Below are 19,365 nucleotides of genomic sequence, written 5' to 3' on the forward strand. Positions count from 1 at the left end.
TGTGTAGCCTGGCTAGTTTTGTAGACATTTATCTTGAACGAAAATAGATTATCACATTTCAGGGCTAATTTTTTTTTCAGGAAAATGACGATGAGCTAGTAATACTAAATGATGAGTTGCTAAGAAATACAAGGTTTGTCATAGTTAGAAAGTAATTTAAGCAATGGGTGTTTTTCACATCTGTGCTCTGTTAGAAATTTTAATCAGATAGTGCAAATGGAGTTTTAATATTTGGGGGAAGTGCTTCTACAACTTTATACAACCCACACTCCAACTCTGGCTGTGAAATTGTTGCTCAGTTTGAATTCTTTAGCCATAGAACAAGTCATTATGACAAAATGAAAAAAAGAACCCGTCACCACATCATGTTCTTAGCAAAACCACATAGAATAAATTCATGCAACAGGGTTCCAAATGGTCTGAGCTATTTCAGAGCAGTGTTTATCTTTTCTTCATTTTGAATTACTGCAATTTCAGTAGCAGCTGTTGCACTGAAAATTATAATGGTCAACGTTTAATCAACACAATGTTTTTTCCTCCTCCTCAATCAATCATTTGCTTCTATTACCATAAAAGTCTCAAACTTTAGTTAGCAGTTAGGTACTTTAAAAGCTTCAGGATAATCTATCCCAACCTACTGATCTCGCTATTTCCCATTTCTTCATGACATGCAGTCTGGGCTCTGTCTCAGCAGTTCCCTGACATACCAGCTCCCATCACCTCCCCTGATTCTGAGCATTTGCCTTCTCTTCGAGAAAACCACTTGTTTTTCTCCTACTTGTAAAAATACTGCTTTTTAAATATATATATATCAAAAGCTATCCTAAAGGAGGTTATCTTCCCTAATGCTCACTTAGCTTTATATGGTCTCCCTGCCCCTGGGCTCGCTTTAATTTCATCCCTAATTATACACTTCCTAAGAGCCTTGTCTCCCTATCCTGGCTGCAATTCAGTGGTGCAAAACTTGCATCTATTTTTCTAGCGCGTGCAGCACACAGTGACGTCTCTAGAATAAATAGCCTGGTGTGTCCTTGTGTGCAAATAGAGCACAACTCAGTTCTGACTCCTCGGGGTTTTTATGATATTTTATTTGAGTTCAGTGCTTTGTCCTCGGAGTCTAGGCCATGTCCTACGTTACTTGGGCGTGGCTCTCACTTCTGTGAGTAATGGCGTGCATTCACGCATGCGGAATCACTTCATGAACACCTGTTTCATGTTAGGCAGCACGCTGGGCACTTCAGGAAACAAAATGCGTTTTAACCCCTGTCACCAGAGAGCCCAGAGTGGCCCAGCTTTCTGGCCTGGAAGGCATTCACACGCAGCAGCTCGGCTGTAGCGCAGCCCGCGGGGACCTGCTGCGGAGGATCTGGGGAGAGAACCACTAACCCTGTTCAGCGTAGGATGATGGAAGGTCTGAGCCGGAGGTTGGCACAAGCGTTGGACTTCACACTGGAAGAGGGAGGGGGAGGCTGTTTAAGGAGAAGCAGTGCCTTGTGCGAATGCAGGGGGTAAGAGAAAAGCAGGACGTTTTCAGGAACAGAAGCAGCTATATGAGAGGGGAGGGTAGTGGTGGAAGAGACGTGGGAATGGGTGCATGACCTCTGAAGAAGATACTCGGATCAAGGCACCCCTAACTTAGCTATGCACCATCACCCAGGAAACTAGAAAAGAAACCCAGACCTACAGGCACTTCGGGCTCTGTGAGCAGAGTCAAGGGTGGGGTCAGGGATACATAGTGCAATAATATCTTACCGGTTTTCTAGAGACATGATTGGAATTTCAATTGCTCTCTTCCTCCTAAGTGCTGTTGGCACTGGACATTTCAATTTCCAACACCCGTCCCTGACTCTCCTCTTACAATGTCAACTTTATGCAGGTTTGTACATACAGCTGTATAAAATGTATGGCGGTGATGATGGTGCATGGTTTTGAGCCTTTGACCCCTGCAAGGCACTCTACACACCTAATCTCAATTCACCCATCAGACTTGTAGTCACACCCATGAGGTAAGTGAATAATGGAGCGTGGAGGCTAATTGTCTTATGCAAGTTCACACAGTAAAATGCGTAGGGGCTTGGATTTGAGCCCACCTGCCTGACTCCAAGGCCCTACTTCATGTCACTATTGCGTCCAGCCCTGTCACACGCAGGGCAGGTGCTACCACCTGTCAGGCAGCAGCCAGCCGCCTGGCGGGGTCTCAGCAGAGGCTCACCGAGCTGGGGGCGGGGGTGGGGTGGGGTGGCAGCTGAAACAATGTAATGGAGGGCGGAAGGAGCACGTGACCACAGAAAGGAAGCTGCTTTTCCCTCTGCCTATCCCTATGTGTGCGCTAGCAGCTCCCAACAGTTTCCTTGTGTTGAGAGGCGGCTGGCATGGAGCTTAATATCTCTCAGAACAAGAGAGTCTGACACCAGACTGGGGGTCTCCAATTGAATTGTGAGGAAACACTGCAGAATTCTGTCTGCTGAGGATGCAACAGAGATCACATGCTCAGGTCACATGCTCGCTGCAGAAATCTAGCAAAGCTGTCTCTGTGGGAATAGGCACCTGATGTCCTGAAAAGACTGAAGTGTTGCAAAGCTGCCTGATTCTGGGCTGGAAGGAGACCTTGGGGAACACGTGTAACTTTTGACTCATTGCACAGGGAAACAGATGGTTCAGCCCGGCTTCCTCCTTCCCCTTCTTTAGTTACACTTTTGTTACTTTCTTTACCCCTCGGCCCTATAAAATAAACAGTGCTGAGCGTCTCCGGGTCTTTGAATCTCCACCAGAGCTCAGAGTCCCACCTGGTCCCAGCTCTAACTATATCTTTGTCTCTTGTCTTCCTTCATTCAGGTTAGCATCCAGTCCAGACATTGAGCCGCATTAGTCACAGAAGAATTCAACCTCAGAATTTTGTTCTGAGCACTTTGTAATGGAGGCTTTCTCAATAAAGTGATCTGCCTTGCATGTGAGCCCTTCAGGTTGGAGGGGCTTCTGTAGCATCACACCTTCACCTAAGAAGGTTTCTGTGTGCAGTCGGAGAAGCGTCAGTGTATGCAACAGCCAGATACAGCAGTGCTGGAAGACAAGTACCTGTCTCGCTTTTGATCCTTAGGATTTCTCTTTTCTTTATATTGTCCTTTCTGGTTTGACTATCAAATGCTATATGGTATATATACTAATTTAATGTGTTGGTTTTGGTGAAAAAGTTGAAAACTGGAGAGACCAGAATTTGACTTAGTAGTATTTGAAGTTCAGAATGAAGGATGAATTGAGCAGCTTTTCTTTAGTTGTTCATTAAAAAATAAGACATTAAGTGGTTTATGACCAAACTGAGAAAGAAGTATCCTTATTAAATGAATATTTTAAAGTTTCCAAATTCTTGCTTATGTATGTAAATATGATGATGGAAAACAGTTTTTCTCTGGAATATTCTGAAAACAACATTCAGATATTTTGTTATAGGTAAATTACTGAAAAGTATACACTTAAGTAATTGAGTTCTTCACGCATTAACTTCAAATGTGATCACATTCGAAATTTTCACTATTAAAATATATTTAATACATTTACATTAAAATCTACTTTCTGTGGAATATATATGTGAAGAACTATAATAGAATACTCAAATGTTAACAAAGCAATGGTAGAAAGCTTTGGTAATTCTATTCATATTAATAGAATGTATTACTGTTTAATTTACAGCAATAATTTAACAAAAGTTGAAAGATATTGCTTTTATTTGCTTACTATCTCCATTTAACTTATTATATTAAAATATAATTGAGTTATTGTTGAAGTGAGTAGGATATAATGAATACCCTTTAAAAACATATCCAGTCTTTTTGTTGTTGTTAGGGCTTTAAGGTTCTTAAGGAAAATAATACTAATGGTCGTAACTTGGAATTTCACAAAGTTAGTAGGTACAGAGAGTTACATTAGAGACATGAGGGTGTGCAGATGTCAGTGTTGCAAAATATATGAATGCGTTTAGCTTAGAAATTTGTTTTCATAATGTTAATTTTTTGAGCAATTAACTTAAACACTCTAATAGAGTGCTTTCAGGACAATATGGTGCTAAAGTAATGTAGTTACAGATGTAATTCCAGTCTTTGAATTTGGATATATGAAAGGGTAAAAGACAGATCAGCAGAGGGAGTTTCTAATTTGATAAACTTCAAATTATGAGAGAGAAGTATTTAAAATTTTGTAAACAGAATAATCCAAAGGCCCTATTTCTTACAATTAATATTGCCATATTAGGCTCACTTGGTATTTTTCAGTATTTCCTTCTCCTGTAGTAATGAAAGAACACATGCCCCTGGGAAAGGACTAATGTTCCCAGAGCCCCTTGTGGCAGATTTGGCCATGTAACCAAGGTCTGCAATGGGCTGTGAGTAGGAATGCACGACTGCCTCTCAGACATCCCCCGTCAGCAGTAGCTGAGTGAGGCCCTTGGCACCTTCTTCCTCGCCAGCCTCTTGGGACTGGAGGTGTGCTTGGCTGGAGGCGTGCTGGAGCACCATCTTGAGTTACCGGGTCTGGGGTTGGTGGTGGCACCAGCTGGAAACAGCCTGCGCCCTGAGGAAGTTTTGCAGCAAAGCCATCCTATCTCTCCTGAGGTGCCTGCCTCCAAAACAGTCTTTTTATTGTGAGAAAAGTAAATGTCTATATATTTTAATGCAGTGTTGTGTTTTCTTTCTCTTACTTGAAGTAGAACTTAATCCTAATAAATACAGATTAAAGATTTCAAAACCAGTAGATCAATTTAAAAAGTGATGGGCCAGAGATGAGGCAAAATGGTGGCATAGTGAGGTGTGGAATTTAGTTTGTCCTCCGGAGCACTTAGGAAATAGCCAGGAATGCCTCAAAGTAACTGCCGGAGGAACATCAGTAATGACACTGCATACACCAGTCTTGTCCATGTGGATGACTGACCACACACAGAACTGTAAGTCCCCCACGATGTAGAGGCTGGTGCCCCTCCCTCATGGAGTAAAGGAAACAGACTTTACTAATAGCAAGGGCTTAGCTCAACCAAGCTCCAATTGCAGAATTAATTAACAAATTCTGACTACTGAAAACAGGTCCCCAGTGCAGATAAACCTGGAATAAGCACTAAAGGAACTAAGAGATATTGCCCTGGAAGAGTGGGGGTGGGGCTGATGAAAAAAGAAAACAACGACAACAAAACAGAGACCTTTTGAGTTGGACAGCAGAAAATACTGGAAAAGGACTGAACCCCAAGAAAAGGGGGCATAGAGCCTGGGGATTCATAGAGCCACATACCAACTCAAGCTTTTGATCGAAAAACCTGAGGAGTGGGGGTCTGGCTTTGAAAAGGCTCTTTTGCTTTTAGTTAGAACCGCAAGCTCTCTCAGGCTCCAGCACTGCCTCAGGGAAGGGTGGACTAAAGCATGTCTGAGAGACAAAGTAACTAGTCAGGGAAAGGGGTTAATTCCTTAAAGGGAATATATTCTCCAAGAAAAAGAGGGCAGGCACAGTTCAGATGGAATGCATCCTCCAAGGAGATCAGGCCTTAGGGACAAGAAAACAGAAGTAATCAAAGCCTACCTACTGCCTCACCTCTGTCTCAACCGCACTCCTGTCAGGGAGAGAGTGCTGAAATTAAAGGCACTGTATCACTTTAAGCTGGTGGAAAGCTGCAGACAGATAAACACCACAAGCTGGGCAGAAAAGGAAAAGCACAGAGTCTAGAGGCTTCAAAGGGCAGTCTGCAACTTGCTGGGTCTCACCCTCAAGGAAAACTGATTCTGCTTATTCTCTCCTCCTGAGACATAGGACTGACTGGTCTGGAAAAATCTGACTGGGGTCTATAATATCTGAGGAGACCCACCTCAAAAAAAGAAAAGGCTCCATATAGGCAGGGCAAGAAACAGGTAAACAAGAACTGAAAAGAGAAGGAAAAGGAGGAGAAAGACTAATGGAGGAAACAGTCATTGAGAATTTCTCACCTCTTGTGAAAGACATAAAATTACAGATCCAAGAAGTGTGGTGTACTCCAAAACAGAATAGATCCAAATAGGCATACTCCAAGACACCTACTAATCAGATTCTCAATGTCAGAGACAAAGAAAGAATCTTGAAAGCAGTGAGAGAAAAGCAATCCATCACATACAAGGGAAGCTTGATAAGACCATGTGTGGATTTTTCAGCAGAAACCTATGGAGGTAAGGAGGCAAGGATATGATATATTTAAGACTCTGAAAGAGAAAACCTGCCAACCAAGAATTCTATACCCAGCAAAACTGTCCTTCAAAACTGAGGGAGAAATTAAAATCTTTTTCAGACAAGCAGTCACTGAGAGAGAATTTGTGACTAAGAGACTGGCTCTACAAGAAATACTAAAGGGAGTATTACAAGCAGATAGGAAAAGCAGGGGAGGGAGGTCTGGAGAAGAGTGTAGAAATGGAGACTATCAGTAAAGGTAAAAAGAAAAAAACTGATATGACATGCAAAATTCAAAAGACAAAATTGGTAAGAAAGTACTGTCTTTACAATAATAACTTTAAATATTAATGAATTAAACTTCCCAATCAAAAGATGTAGACTAGCAGAATGGATTTAAAAGCAGGACCCATCTATATGCTCTCTTCAGGAGATTCACTTTAGACCCAAGGACAAAAATAGGTTAAAAACGAAAGGTCAGGGCGGGCCACGGTGGCTCAGCAGGTAAGAATGCTTGCCTGCCAAGCCCGAGGACCCGGGTTCGATTCCTGGTGCCTGCCCATGTAAAAAAAAAGAAAGGTCAGGAAATGACATTTCATTCAAACAACAACTAGAAATGAGCAGGGGTGGTTATAATAATATCTGACAAATTAGACTTTAAAATGTAAAACAATTAAAGGGACAAAGAAGCATACTAAGTATTAATAAAAGGAACAATTCAACAAAAATACATAACAATCATAAACATTTATGCCCCAAGCCAGAGTGCTCCAAAATATTTGAGGCAAACACTGACAACACTGAAGAGCAAAAGAAATACCTCTACCATAATAGTTGGACACTTCAATTCCCCACTCTCATCAATTGATGAATATGTAGACAGAGGATCAAAAAGGAAACAGAGATTTTGAATGATATGATAAATTAACTAGACTTAACAGACATGTATAGAGCATCACACCCCACAAAAGCAGGATACACATTTTTCTCAAGTGCTCATGGATCATTCTCAAGGATAGACCACATGCTGGGTTACAAAACAAGGCTCAATAAATTTTGAAAGTTTGAAATAATACAAAAAACTTTCTTTTGGACCATAATAGAATGAAGTTGGAAATCAATAACAGGTAGAGGACCAGATAATTCAAAATAATGTGGAGGCAAAACAACATCCTCTTAAACAATCAGTGGGTCAAGAAAAAAATTACAAGAGAAATCACTAAATATCTCGAGGCAAATGAAACTGAGAACACAACATATCAAAATTTACGAGATGCAGCAAATGCAGCTCTGAGAGGGAAATTTATTGCCCTAAAATGCCTATATTAAGAAAGAGCAAAAATCAAGAAAAGATAATTACAGACCAATCTCTCTAATGAACATAGATGCAAAACTTCTCAACAACAAAATACTTGCAGTTTGAACCCAGCAGCACTTTAAAAAAAATTATACACCTTGACCAAGTGGGATTTATTCCAGGTATGCAAGGCTGGTTCAACACAAGAAAATCAATTAGTTCAATATACCATATCAATAAGTCAAAGCAAAAAAACCACATGATCATCTCAATTGATGAAGAAAAGGCTTTTGACTAAATTCAGCATCTTTTCTTGATGAAAACACTTCAAAGGATAAGAATAAAAGGAAACTTCCTCAACGTGATAAAGGAAATATAGGAAAAAACCCACAGCTAAAATCATCCTCAATGGGGAAAGACTGAAAGCTTTCCTCTAAGATCAGAAAAAAGACAAGGATGCCTACTGTCACCATTGTTATTCAACATTGTGCTAGCCAGAGCAATCAGACAAGAAAAGGAAATAAAAGGCATCCAGATTGAAAAGGAAGAAGTAAAACTCTCACTGTTAGCAGATGACATGGTATTATTTATTGAATATCCTAAAAAAATCAACAGCAAAGCTACTAGAGCTGATAAATGAGAGTAGCAGAGTGACAGGATATAAGATCAATACCCCCAAATCGGTAGTGTCTCTGTACACGAGTGATGCACAATTTGAGGAGCAATCAAGTAAAAAGATTCCATTTACCACAGCAACCAAAAGAATAAAATATTAACTAAGGATAAAAAGGACCTATACACAGAAAACTATAAGAAATTTCTAAAAGAAATCATGGAAGACCTAAATATATGGAAGAGTATACTGTGTTCATGGATTGAAAGATTAAATATAGTTAAGATGTCAGTTATACCCAAATTGATTTATAGATTTACTGCAATACCAATGGAAATTCCAACAACTTACTTTGAAGAAATAGAAAAACCAATAACCAAATTTATTTGGAGGGCAGGATGCTCCAAATAGCTAAAAATATCTTGAGAAAGAAAAATGAAGTGGGAGGTCTCACACTACCTGACTTTAAAGCACATTACAAAACTACAGTAGTCAAAACAGCATGGTACTGCCATAAAGATAGATATACTGACCAATGGAATAGAACTGAGTTTTCAGAAATAGACTCTTGTTACATATGAACAAGACACCTTTGATAGGTGGTCAAGCCAACCCACCTGGGACAGAGCATCTTCTTCAATAAATGGTGATTGGAGAACTGGATATCCAAATGCAAAAGAATGAAAGAGGATCCTTATCTCTTATATAAAGCCTTATATAAAAATTAACTCAAAATAGATTAAAGACTTAAACATTAGAGCTAAGACTATAAAACTTTTAGGATGAAATGTAAGGAAATATCTTATAAATCTAGTGATAGGTAGTTGTTTCCTAGACCTTATACCCAAAGCATAAGCATTGAAAAAAGAAACAGATAAATGGGATCTCCCCAAAATTAAACACTTTTGTGCATCAAATAACTTTGTCAGAAAAGTAAAAAGGCAGCCCACACAATGAGAGGCAGTATTTGGAAAACATTTCAGATAAGGGTTTGCCACATCAGATAAGGGTTTACTATCCAGAATCTATAAAGAGATTCCTCAACTCAACAACAAAAAGACAAACAACCCAATTAAAAAATGGGCAATAGGCAGAACAGACACTTCTCAGAAGAGGAAATACAAATGGATAAAAGACACATGAAAAGATGCCCAACTTCACTGGCTATTAGGGAAATGCAAATGATATCATCTGACATCCCCTAGAATGGCCATTATAAAGAAAACAGTAAATCATAAGTGTGGGAGAGGATGTGGAGAAAGAGGCACACTTATCCACTGCTGGTAGGAATACAAAGTGTTATAAAATGGTGGAAGGCAGTTTAGTGGTTCCTCAGGAAGCTAAGTATAGAATTGCCATATGATCCAGCAATCCCATTGCTAGGTATATATTCAGAGGAACTGAAGGCAAGGACACAAGTGGGCATTTGCACACCGATGCTTATAGCAGCATTATTTATAGTTGTCAAGAGATGGAAACAGCCCAAATATGCATCAATGGAAGAGTGGCTAAACAAGCTGTGGTATCTACATACAATGGAATACTACTCAGCTGTAAGACAGAATAAAGTCATGAAGCATGTAACAAAGTGGATGAACCTTGAGGACATTATGCTGAGTGAAATTAGCCAGAAACAAAAGGACAAAAACCGTATGGTCTCACTAATATAAACTAATGTTAATGAGTGAACTTTTAGAGTTAAAGTTAAGAACACAGGTTATCAGGATATAGAAAGAGCATCAAGATTGGGCAGCTGGTGCTGAGGGAATACAGATTGTACAACAGGACTGATTGTAAAAATTCAGAAATGGATAGCACAATACTACCTGATGGTAGCACAATAAAGGACACTGAATGAAGCGAATTTAAGTATGGTTAAGAAGGAACGGGGGCACGTACGAAACCAGAAGGAAAGATAGAGAATAAAGACTGAGATGGTATCACTTAGGAATGCCTGGAATGGACAAGGATGGTGAGTAAATGTACAAACGTAAAAATGTTTTTGCATGAAGAAGAGCAAATGAAAACCAACATTACGAGGTATTGAAAATGGATGGTATACAGGAAAAACTACAGTCAAGGAAAGCTAGGGTCTGTAGTCAACAGTGACATTGTAACATGCTTCCACTGAATGTGACAAAGTATTATGCCAAAATTAAATGTCAATAAGCGAGGGGGGATGGGAGAGGGGTATGGAGTCTACGCGGAAGAAAAGGAAATGTCTTCCTATAGATTATGGAGGCAAAGGCATGTCCATTTACTTAGGTTGGATTGTTTGATGTGCAAATAAAATTGCTTAAAAACGAACAGAGAGAAACAAGTGCTAGAGAAAATGAGGAGAAAGAGATGTACCTGTTCACTGTCAGTAGGAAACAGAGAGGTGCAGCCCCTTGGAGGGCAGTGTGGGGTTGCCATAGAATTTTGCAATCCCTTTGCTATGTTTGTACCTGGAGAAACTGAGTGTGGGGACATGAATGGACATTTGTATACTGGTGTTTATGGTGGGAGTGTTTGCTATTTGCAGTGGATGGAGGTGGCGTAAAGGTACAACGACTGAGGAATGGAAGGGGTAGCTGTGGTGTGTTTACATACAACAGACTACTGAGAGGCTGCAAGAAAGAGTGAAGCTGGGAGGCATGCAACTAGGTGAATGAACCTCAAGGACAGTACATTGAATAAAATATCAGACACAAAAAGACGAATATTATCATGCCTCACTCATATGGGTTAACTATAATATACACACTGAGAGAACTGAAGTTGAGGGCATGGGTTATCAGGTAGCCCATTGTGAAGGTTCCTAGGTGGCAAGTTCTCACAGCAGCCACACATACTTAGCTGTAACTGATATTTCTAAATTCTGAGATACTGAGCTATTTGTGTATAACCTGGTCATTCCCTGAAACTTCCGGTATTTATGTGACACCTGAAACTTGGAGTTAGAGCTCTGAAGCTAAGAAAGTCAGCAGCACCCCATTCAGCAACTGTTTAAGAAGCTGAAAAAAAGTGATTAGACTTTGTCTAGAGATACGAGTGAAACTGATCTAGATAGAATTAAGGTAAATCAGAATACTGGGTAAAGGATGATACGGCCAGTATTTTCAAACTTTAACCTCTGTGTGAGATCAAAAGGAGAGATCATTTATTCGGTGTAAAATTTGTATTTTGGGATCACGTTATCTAATTTAACTTGAATGGTGAGTTTACTCGAACACCATAACTGCACGGAGTCTTGAGTGGGGCGTGAGAGCTTGTTGGTTTGTACAGGTGAGTGTGGTACTCTGATATGTCCCAGAGCAATTTTGACAGAGAATAAAAAAAGTATTTACAAGGATACAGCCCCTGGAGGGCTGGGGAGAAAGGAGGAAATTTTAAACTTCTGCGTCTGGGGAATTCCTGGTATTTTTGCAAGCAGTGGGGACAACCAATTCAATAGGCTGAGCCCTTGATCTTGGGGTTCGCCCCTATGAAGTTTATTCCTGCAAAGAGAGGCTAAGCCTACTAATACTTATGCCTGAGTCACTCCCAAAGAACCTCTTTTGTTGCTCATATGTGGCCTCTCTCTCTAAGCCAGCTTGCAGATAAACTCACTGCCCTCCCCCCTTTGTGGGTCATGACTCCCAAGGGTATAAATCTCTTGGCAATATGGGACCTGACTCCCTGGGATGAGCTGGGACCTGGTGTCATCAGATTGAGAAAGCCTTCTTGACCAAAAGGGAGAAGAGAGAAATGAAGCAAAATAAAGTTTCAGTGGCTGAAAGGTTATTCTGGAGGTTATTCTTATGCATTATATAAATATCCTTTTTTAGTTTATGGAGTAGTGGAGTGGCTGGAGGGAAGTACCTGAAACTGTTGAGCTGTGTTCCAGTAGCCTTGATTCTTGAAGAAAACTATATAACTATATAGATTTTACAATGTGATTGTGTGATTGTGAAAACCTTGTGTCCTACACTCTTTTTATCCAGGGTATGGACAGGTGAATTAAAAAAAAGCATAAAAATAAATAAATAATAAGGGGAGATAAAGAGTAAAAATTGAGTAGATTTAAATGCTGTGGGTCAATGAGAGGGAGGGATAAGGGGTTTGGGATGTATGAGTTCTTTTCTTTTTTATTTTTCTAGAGTGATGCAAATGTTCTAAAAATGATCATGGTGAAGAATACACAATTATGCTATGATTTTGTGAGCCATTGATTGTATAATATGGTTGAACTGTACGTGTGTGGCTATTTCTCCATAAAAACATTTAAAAAAAAACAGTAGATCTAAAGTATTTCACTGCACCAAGAAAAATATGCCCAGTGATTTTCAGAGATAAATATATAAGCTAAACAAACAGTAATGTAGGATGCCAAAATATGCTCGCCCAGTGATTTTTTTAATTAGTTTTAATCTTTATTTTTTTGTGAACTAAGGCATCATAGAATAAAGAACACATAGGACATATGAACAGTTTTGAGCATGGCGATAAAATGAACACCTGTGTACCTCTGAGCCTAGTAGCGGAGTGCACACTACCAGTCCCTTTACCCCCTCCCCTGCACCCCCCCAGTGGATCCTGCTCTGTCTACACCCAGAAGTACCCACTTCCCTGACTTCCACCTTTGTCCATCAATCGCATTTCCTTGCAATACATTTTTCTCAAAGGTCGGAAGAGATTTTCTTAGATTTGCTAGTTTGGGCCTGATAGAAATGACATCACACCCATCCTTTATTTTTAGGATTGAAAGAAAAAAGACACATAATTGGCTAATTAATTCAAGGCTGACATTTCCACTGAGTCTCTTGGCACCATGGAGGAACCAAGAATTTTCCCCAAGGAGAGTTGGCTCTCAAGATCCATCCGGCCTCAGGATTCTTCAAATGGTAGTGATTGGCATTATAAACTCCAGGGTATGTTCTTTGAATAACAGTAAACACTTTTAACAGTAAACACTTTTAATTGGAACCACCCAGATGTAACCTGCAGGCAGAATAGGTATAACCTAAAGATATAACATCCATAATTTACTATAGATACAGTGTAATATATGCGAATGCCCTGAAGTGGGTTTATAATCATTGTTTGCATATGTGTTTCTTATTTCAGAATTGAAGACAAGGATGTATAGTTACAATTGCATTTGTATTTAAATCCAGAAATAATGCTAATATTCTCCATCACTAAGGAAATACTTGTTTGGTGTACTTATTATTAATAATTTCAAGAGCCAAAATATATTACAGAACAAAATTACTGCTATTTTGGCCTTCTTAATCCTCCAAGATAATCACATATCTGCTCTGCCACTACTTTCATCAGAGTTTTACTCTTACTTATACATTACATAGTTGCCTAATTAAAGGTGTTTTACACAAGTGTTATAAATCATATTGTTATTGAACTTCCTTAGGTAAATATGCATATATATGAACCTCCAAATTTGTGTGCAGTCACAGTCATTTTGGTTACAATTAAATAGAAGTGACAATAGCTTAAGAAACAACCTGTTTTTAGGATATCTAGCATATTTCCCATTAAATTAAGTGTCACCTTCACTATTTTGTAATGTTAATAATTGTCACTATTTTGACTGTGGGACATCTGGTTTTACATTTAACTTCTGGTACGGTTATGGAAGTAACTGATCCATGAATATTCCCATACCAGCCAGCTGCCTGCAGTCTCATGGAGGACACAGCAGAAGTAAATAAATTAAATGAATATAAGACATAAATGTTCAGTCATGTGAATCATTAATAAACATAATTTATTAATAAGAATATTGATGAATAAGACATCTCCTTCTATATCCACCTGAATTAGAGTGTGTCTGGGTTATGATGTTAATCATTAAAATATTCCTCTTTCCTTTTCTGAAAACAGGATATCAAGATATAAGATGTATTATCCACTTGGTCAAATTTGGGGAAGAAGGGTGCATGGGTGGTTCAGTGGCAGAATGGTCGCCTCTTCTGCGGGAGACCTGAGTTCGATTCCCAGACCACAGACCCAAAAAAAAAATTGGGGGGAGAAACATTGTGATTTTCAGGGACAGCTATCCATGGCTCACTCCAGCTGTGCTGCTGTGACATCTTACTTGAGAATCGCTTGAATGATTACAAGTTATAAGAGTCTGTGCTATTTAATCAGTCCTCAGCCACTGAAAATCAAATGCTCTCTTTTGTAGGTCACTGGCCTTCTAAAGTTCTGTGCCAGTTTCAAACGCTCATGTATCCCAGAAAAGCCACGTTCTTTAATCCTGACTGAATATTGTAGGGGGACCTTCTGATTGGACTTTTTCCATGGAGATGTGACACATCCAATTGCAGGTATGACCTTCTGACCAGATGGAGATGTGCCTCTGCCCACGTAAGTGTGTCTTGATTAGCTTACTGGAGTCCTTTAAATGGGGAGATGTTTTTGAGAAAACATGGTTGCGTCAGAGTCGGCAGAGATGCAGACATTTGGAGATGCTTGGGGTGCAGCAGAGCCCATGTGCCTTCCCATAAGATGCTATGAAAGGCAGAACCCAGGGCTGTGTTCCAGGGGAGCTAAATGGAGGCCCACAGATGCTCAGAGAGGAAACTGCTAGCATTAGAAGCTGGAAGCAATGGAACCAGGAACAAGAACCAGCAGGCACCAGCCACATGCCTTCCCATGTGACAGACATCAGCCCTCCTTGAGTCAAAGTCAATCTCTCTGGAAGCATTAGCTTGGGTATTTTTATGGCCTTAGACCTGTAAACTTGTAACTTAATGAATTCCCTTTATAAAAGCCATTTGATTTCTGGTATATTGCATTCTGGCAGCATTTAGCAAACCAAAGCAAGGTCCAAAAGCTCCTACTAAAACTATCCTCCCAATTTGGATGAAATTGCCTTATCCCAGAAGTATCTTATAATGCAGGATAACAGCAAAAGCTTTTGTGTCAGGCACCCTGGGGCTGAGGCCTGACTCTCTCCTTATAATAATGTGTACCATCTTTAGAGACTTATTTCAAGTCTCTGTGTCCCAGAGTCCTCATGGAGAAAGTTGGGGGAAATAATAGGATCTGCCTTCTAGGGTTAGGATGAGAATTAAATGAAAGAATACAAGTGAAGCCTTAGAAGAGAGCCCAACACATAACGAGCATAAAAAACCCTAAAGAAGCCAGCTCTATTACCAACCCAAGCAACGTTTATTAAACATAATTGATAAGTAGGCGAATGAGCCCAGAATAGTTTTACTTGCGTTATCACAGGAAATCATGAGCACATGGTGGGTTAAAGTAAAAATGCCCCAGGGTCCTTGGTTTTAGTAATGGGTCCATTCTCCATCTTTTGAGAACAAAATGTTGAATTCCTCATGATACCAGGAATTGTGGCATTGACCACATAAAAATTAAGCTTTATCCGTATTTTGCTCACTTGGTACCAGGAACACTGTAAAGCAGCCTGTCCCCTAACCGCTGATGGAGTGCCAGGGAAGGGCTATGTCCAGTCACCCCGTGTCCCCCTGATCCGCCTGTCTTACCCATGGTGGGCGCTCAGCAAGTGCAGGTTGGGGAATTTCTTTCTCGTGGCCCCTCTGAGAGCTGTCCTCATTTCCTGATCCAGTGGAACCACTGATGACAAGGCCACCTGTGTGGATGGAGAAACGGCCTCATTTTTTTGTATCTCTTATTCGCCTATATTCTAAACTTCTAGCGCCCTCCCTGAATATCACATAATTTCAGCTCGCTGTATATACTATAGGTGCAGAAAGAACACGTTTTCAGTGGGGTAAATTGCGCTGCAGACCACATGCACTACCACCAGCGTCCGACAGAGGGCGCAGGTGCTCTGTGCCACGCAGCGATGAGCCCAGGAGTGGTTTAAGTATTACGTTTGCTGGCAATAATTGAAGTGAGACCATGTTCCTTAAAGAAAACAGAACAAAACCTCAGTAGCTTTAATGCTAAATAACACATGGCCATATGCAATGTTAATATACATAAAAAAGAGAGAGAAACAAATGATAATTGAGCTTTCCTTTTTGAATGAGTTCACTAATTACCCTCCTACCATATGGATGTAAAATTAAAGCTCTTACTAATTTATGTGCGGTAACACTGCATACCCTCACTCAATTCTATTTAATATTCTAAGCTTTTATATTTTAACAAAAGCATGTACTCTTACATTTTACGTTGGCTAGAAAGTCATAGACTCACTATATGTATTTGCTTTTGTTTTAACAGTAATAAAACTCCCCAAGGGCGTGATTGGAAGACTATATTTCATGCATACAATCCAGTTTCTATTCTTCAAAATTAGCATGAAGCAGCATGCAAAACTGTCAGCAGCAAGCAAAAAAACAAGATGGACAAGTCATATAAAAAATGCCCCCAGGAGGTTAATTTCTATTCAGCTTTTATTTTTCATGCATTAGTTCAGCATTTAGATGAATTACAGTTTAGGAGCAAGATTCTTTGTGATGTCATTACATCCTTCATGTACATGTGTGTGCCCGGCGGGATGTTAAACGTGACCGGGGATAAATATGGATACATGTTTAGGCCACTTGGGACCTTTTAACCTGCAAGCATCTCGGCATTGATGATTCTGTTCAATATGGCAACACTTTTCAACCCAGATGCTGCATGGACATTTGTCATTCTTTTTCCTGCCCGTGTGTCCTTGTATCTGGGATCCGATCATGAGCGCTATGAGTCTTAGAGGAAAGACTTAATCTCATGCCACAGAGACAGACAATGCCTGCCGCTTGCACCCCCATTCTTCCTGCATCTGAGTATTGGAACTCTGCCCAGACACGGCCCTGGGGGCTGGTGGCCCCAGGAGTGGCTGTGAGCCATCCCTGACCATCCCTGGTCTTTCTCAGGGCAGCAGGGCTAGCCAGGCACATGGCATTTCCTGGGGCTTCACGGTAGACATGGAGCTTCCCCAGCGATGGGTCTGAGGGATTTGGGGTGCTGTCCCCACTCGTGTAATACCAAGCCTGGTCTCCAGTCCAACTCTTCATTCTGGGAAATACCTTGTGGTAGTTAAGTTCAGGTGTCAACTTGGCCGGGTGAAGTTGCCTAGTTCTTTGCTGTGGACATGAGCCAATGGTATGTGAACCTCATCTGTCACTGATTACATCAGCAGTCGGCTAGGAGGTGTGCCTCCTGCAATGAATGATGTTTGATTTAATTGGCTGGTGTTTAAATGAGAGAGCGCAACACAGCACAGCCCAAGCAGCTCAGCATGCCTCATCTCAGCACTTGCAGCTCAGCCCAGGCCTTTGGAGATGCAGAAAGGAATCACCTGGGGGAAAGTTGTCTCCAGAGGTCTGGAGAGAAGGCCAGCAGAGATCAGCCTGTGCCTTCCTGTGTAAGAGAGAACCTCAGAGAAAAGTTTGCTGCCTTTCCTCTGAAGAACTATGTGTTTTTAACTAAATAAATCCCCTTTTATTAAAAGCCAATCCATCCCTGGTGTGTTGCATTCTCATTCTGGCAGCTTTGGCAGACTGGAGCATACCTCTTTTTCTTTCTTTTTTTTTTTACAACTTACATCAAAAGTCAAGTTCTGTTGATATTCAATGACATGTAATTGCAGTGTGGGTCTCATTGTGAAGTGATTCTTCCCAGAAAAGGGAATGTAAACCCTCCTTCTGCTATTGCAGGAGATGGAATTGCCGTGGGCTGCTCAGAAGAAGAGGCAGCAGCCCCACGCGGACTGACACGAACAGGCTCTTGCTGAGCGGCTGGGGTCCAAGCAAGGTGGAATCAGGGGGTGGCACTGCTGCAGGTGGAGCCCCTCTTCCTGCGGATAAAAGGATATAGAGAAAGCCCTGGGGACCCCTCAGAGCCAAAGCACGGGTGCTCTATTTCTTTCCTGCGCTCCCTCATGGGTCTCCTTCCTGATGCCTTTTAAAATTTGAAATCCCCTCTGAGGCGATGGACCCAGATAACCAATCAAGACTCTTTTCAATCTGAGAAGAAGCCCACCCAGCCCTAAACTTATCCCTATAAGATGGACAGACCCCTGTCTAATAGGAGTCAAGTTAATTCCTTTTTCCGGCTGTCAGAATCACTTGCCATCCCCAGAAGATCGAAGATGCTTCTGTTTTTACACCCGAACAGGCTTCCTTACTGCAGCAAAACTGTTGGTGTCCCAAATAAAATGCCATAATCTGCAAACTCCGCTCTGCCCTGCTCTTTGACAGAGTGGGCTCTGAGCGGGTTTGGGAGCAAAGCCTGAAAGGAAAGAGGCTGAAATGGGAAGCAACATGGCAGCCACAGTCGGCGGTGAGACGGAGAGACATACAGAACATCCAGCAAGAACTAAAAATGGAAGGAACGGAAGACTATACGCTCACCTAAACAATGAATGTTCTTGCTGCCAGCTTTTTGGTGAGGAAAATTGAAAGTTTAGAGCAAAATTGCACGAAGGCATATATAATTCATTAGAATATATTTTAAATGTAAAGGGCAGCTATTTCTCATTAGTTTGTGTAGATTCTATGGACGAAGCTCCATATTTTTCTTATTGCCTGCTGAATAACATAATGTCCGCAGTTGTTATCACAGGCACGTTAGGAGGTGATATTTCCAGCTCCTTTCCACACACACACACGTTCCTCTTGCAGGGGCCTCAGATGACCTTATGAGCTAGTAATCAGCATTCCCCTATCCCATAATTATGATTCTGAGAAAGAGAGGCGCAGCACGGTTAAGGAAATTGCCCAAAGTTGCCCAATTCAGAGGTATTAGACTCAGGAGGCTCCACTGCCAAGTCTGTGTCCTCTCTGACCGAGGGAAGTGTGGGTTCTGGGAACCCCACTGAAAACTGAAGGCTGTTTCCTTTCACTTCTAAAGCATGCACCCAAACTATTTGTGTAAGAGTCCGGAGGAAACCGGGCGAAGTACAAGTTCAGAAAATTCATAGAAGAGGGACTGCAAAGAGCTAAGCAGCATGTTTAAAATTTAAAAAGTTAAAACTTACCATAATATAAAAATTCAAAGTCTCTAAAATATGATACACCTTTTCACATATCACACTTTTCAAATGTTAAAAAAAAACAATGATACACAATACCGATGGATCTTTATACCAAGTCCAAAGTATATAAACATCTCCCTGTGCAGAATCCTGATTTCCTCTGTCTCAGAGCACCGCACAAACTCCATGAAACAACCCAGAGCAATTCTTCCAAAGATCCCCTCTCCGACAGTTGTAAATTCTCATGCCACGATGCAGGTATACAAATTCATTTTCACACCCATTAGATCAAGGCTAGACCACAGTCCTCCCTCCAACAGGTGGTTGGGTGTGAACTAATCC

General features: G+C 40.8%; 1 long non-coding RNA gene across 3 annotated transcripts in view; it reads right to left on the reverse strand.

Moving 5' to 3' along the window:
- Window positions 1–19,365, reverse strand: part of LOC143679231 (uncharacterized) — a 49,589-nt gene that overhangs the window by 10,670 nt on the left and 19,554 nt on the right. Inside the window, exon 4 of one of the 3 annotated variants that reach the window (XR_013173606.1) lies at window positions 15,575–15,681. The exons of 1 other annotated variant lie outside the window; for it this stretch is intronic. This is a non-coding gene — a long non-coding RNA (uncharacterized LOC143679231). Of the gene's footprint in view, window positions 1–15,233; window positions 15,682–19,365 lie in introns of those variants that run through there. One more of the 3 variants, XR_013173605.1, reaches the window with a different exon arrangement.

The sequence above is a fragment of the Tamandua tetradactyla genome, chromosome 4, assembly GCF_023851605.1.
Source record: "Tamandua tetradactyla isolate mTamTet1 chromosome 4, mTamTet1.pri, whole genome shotgun sequence".
Classification (NCBI taxonomy): Eukaryota; Metazoa; Chordata; class Mammalia; order Pilosa; family Myrmecophagidae; genus Tamandua; species Tamandua tetradactyla.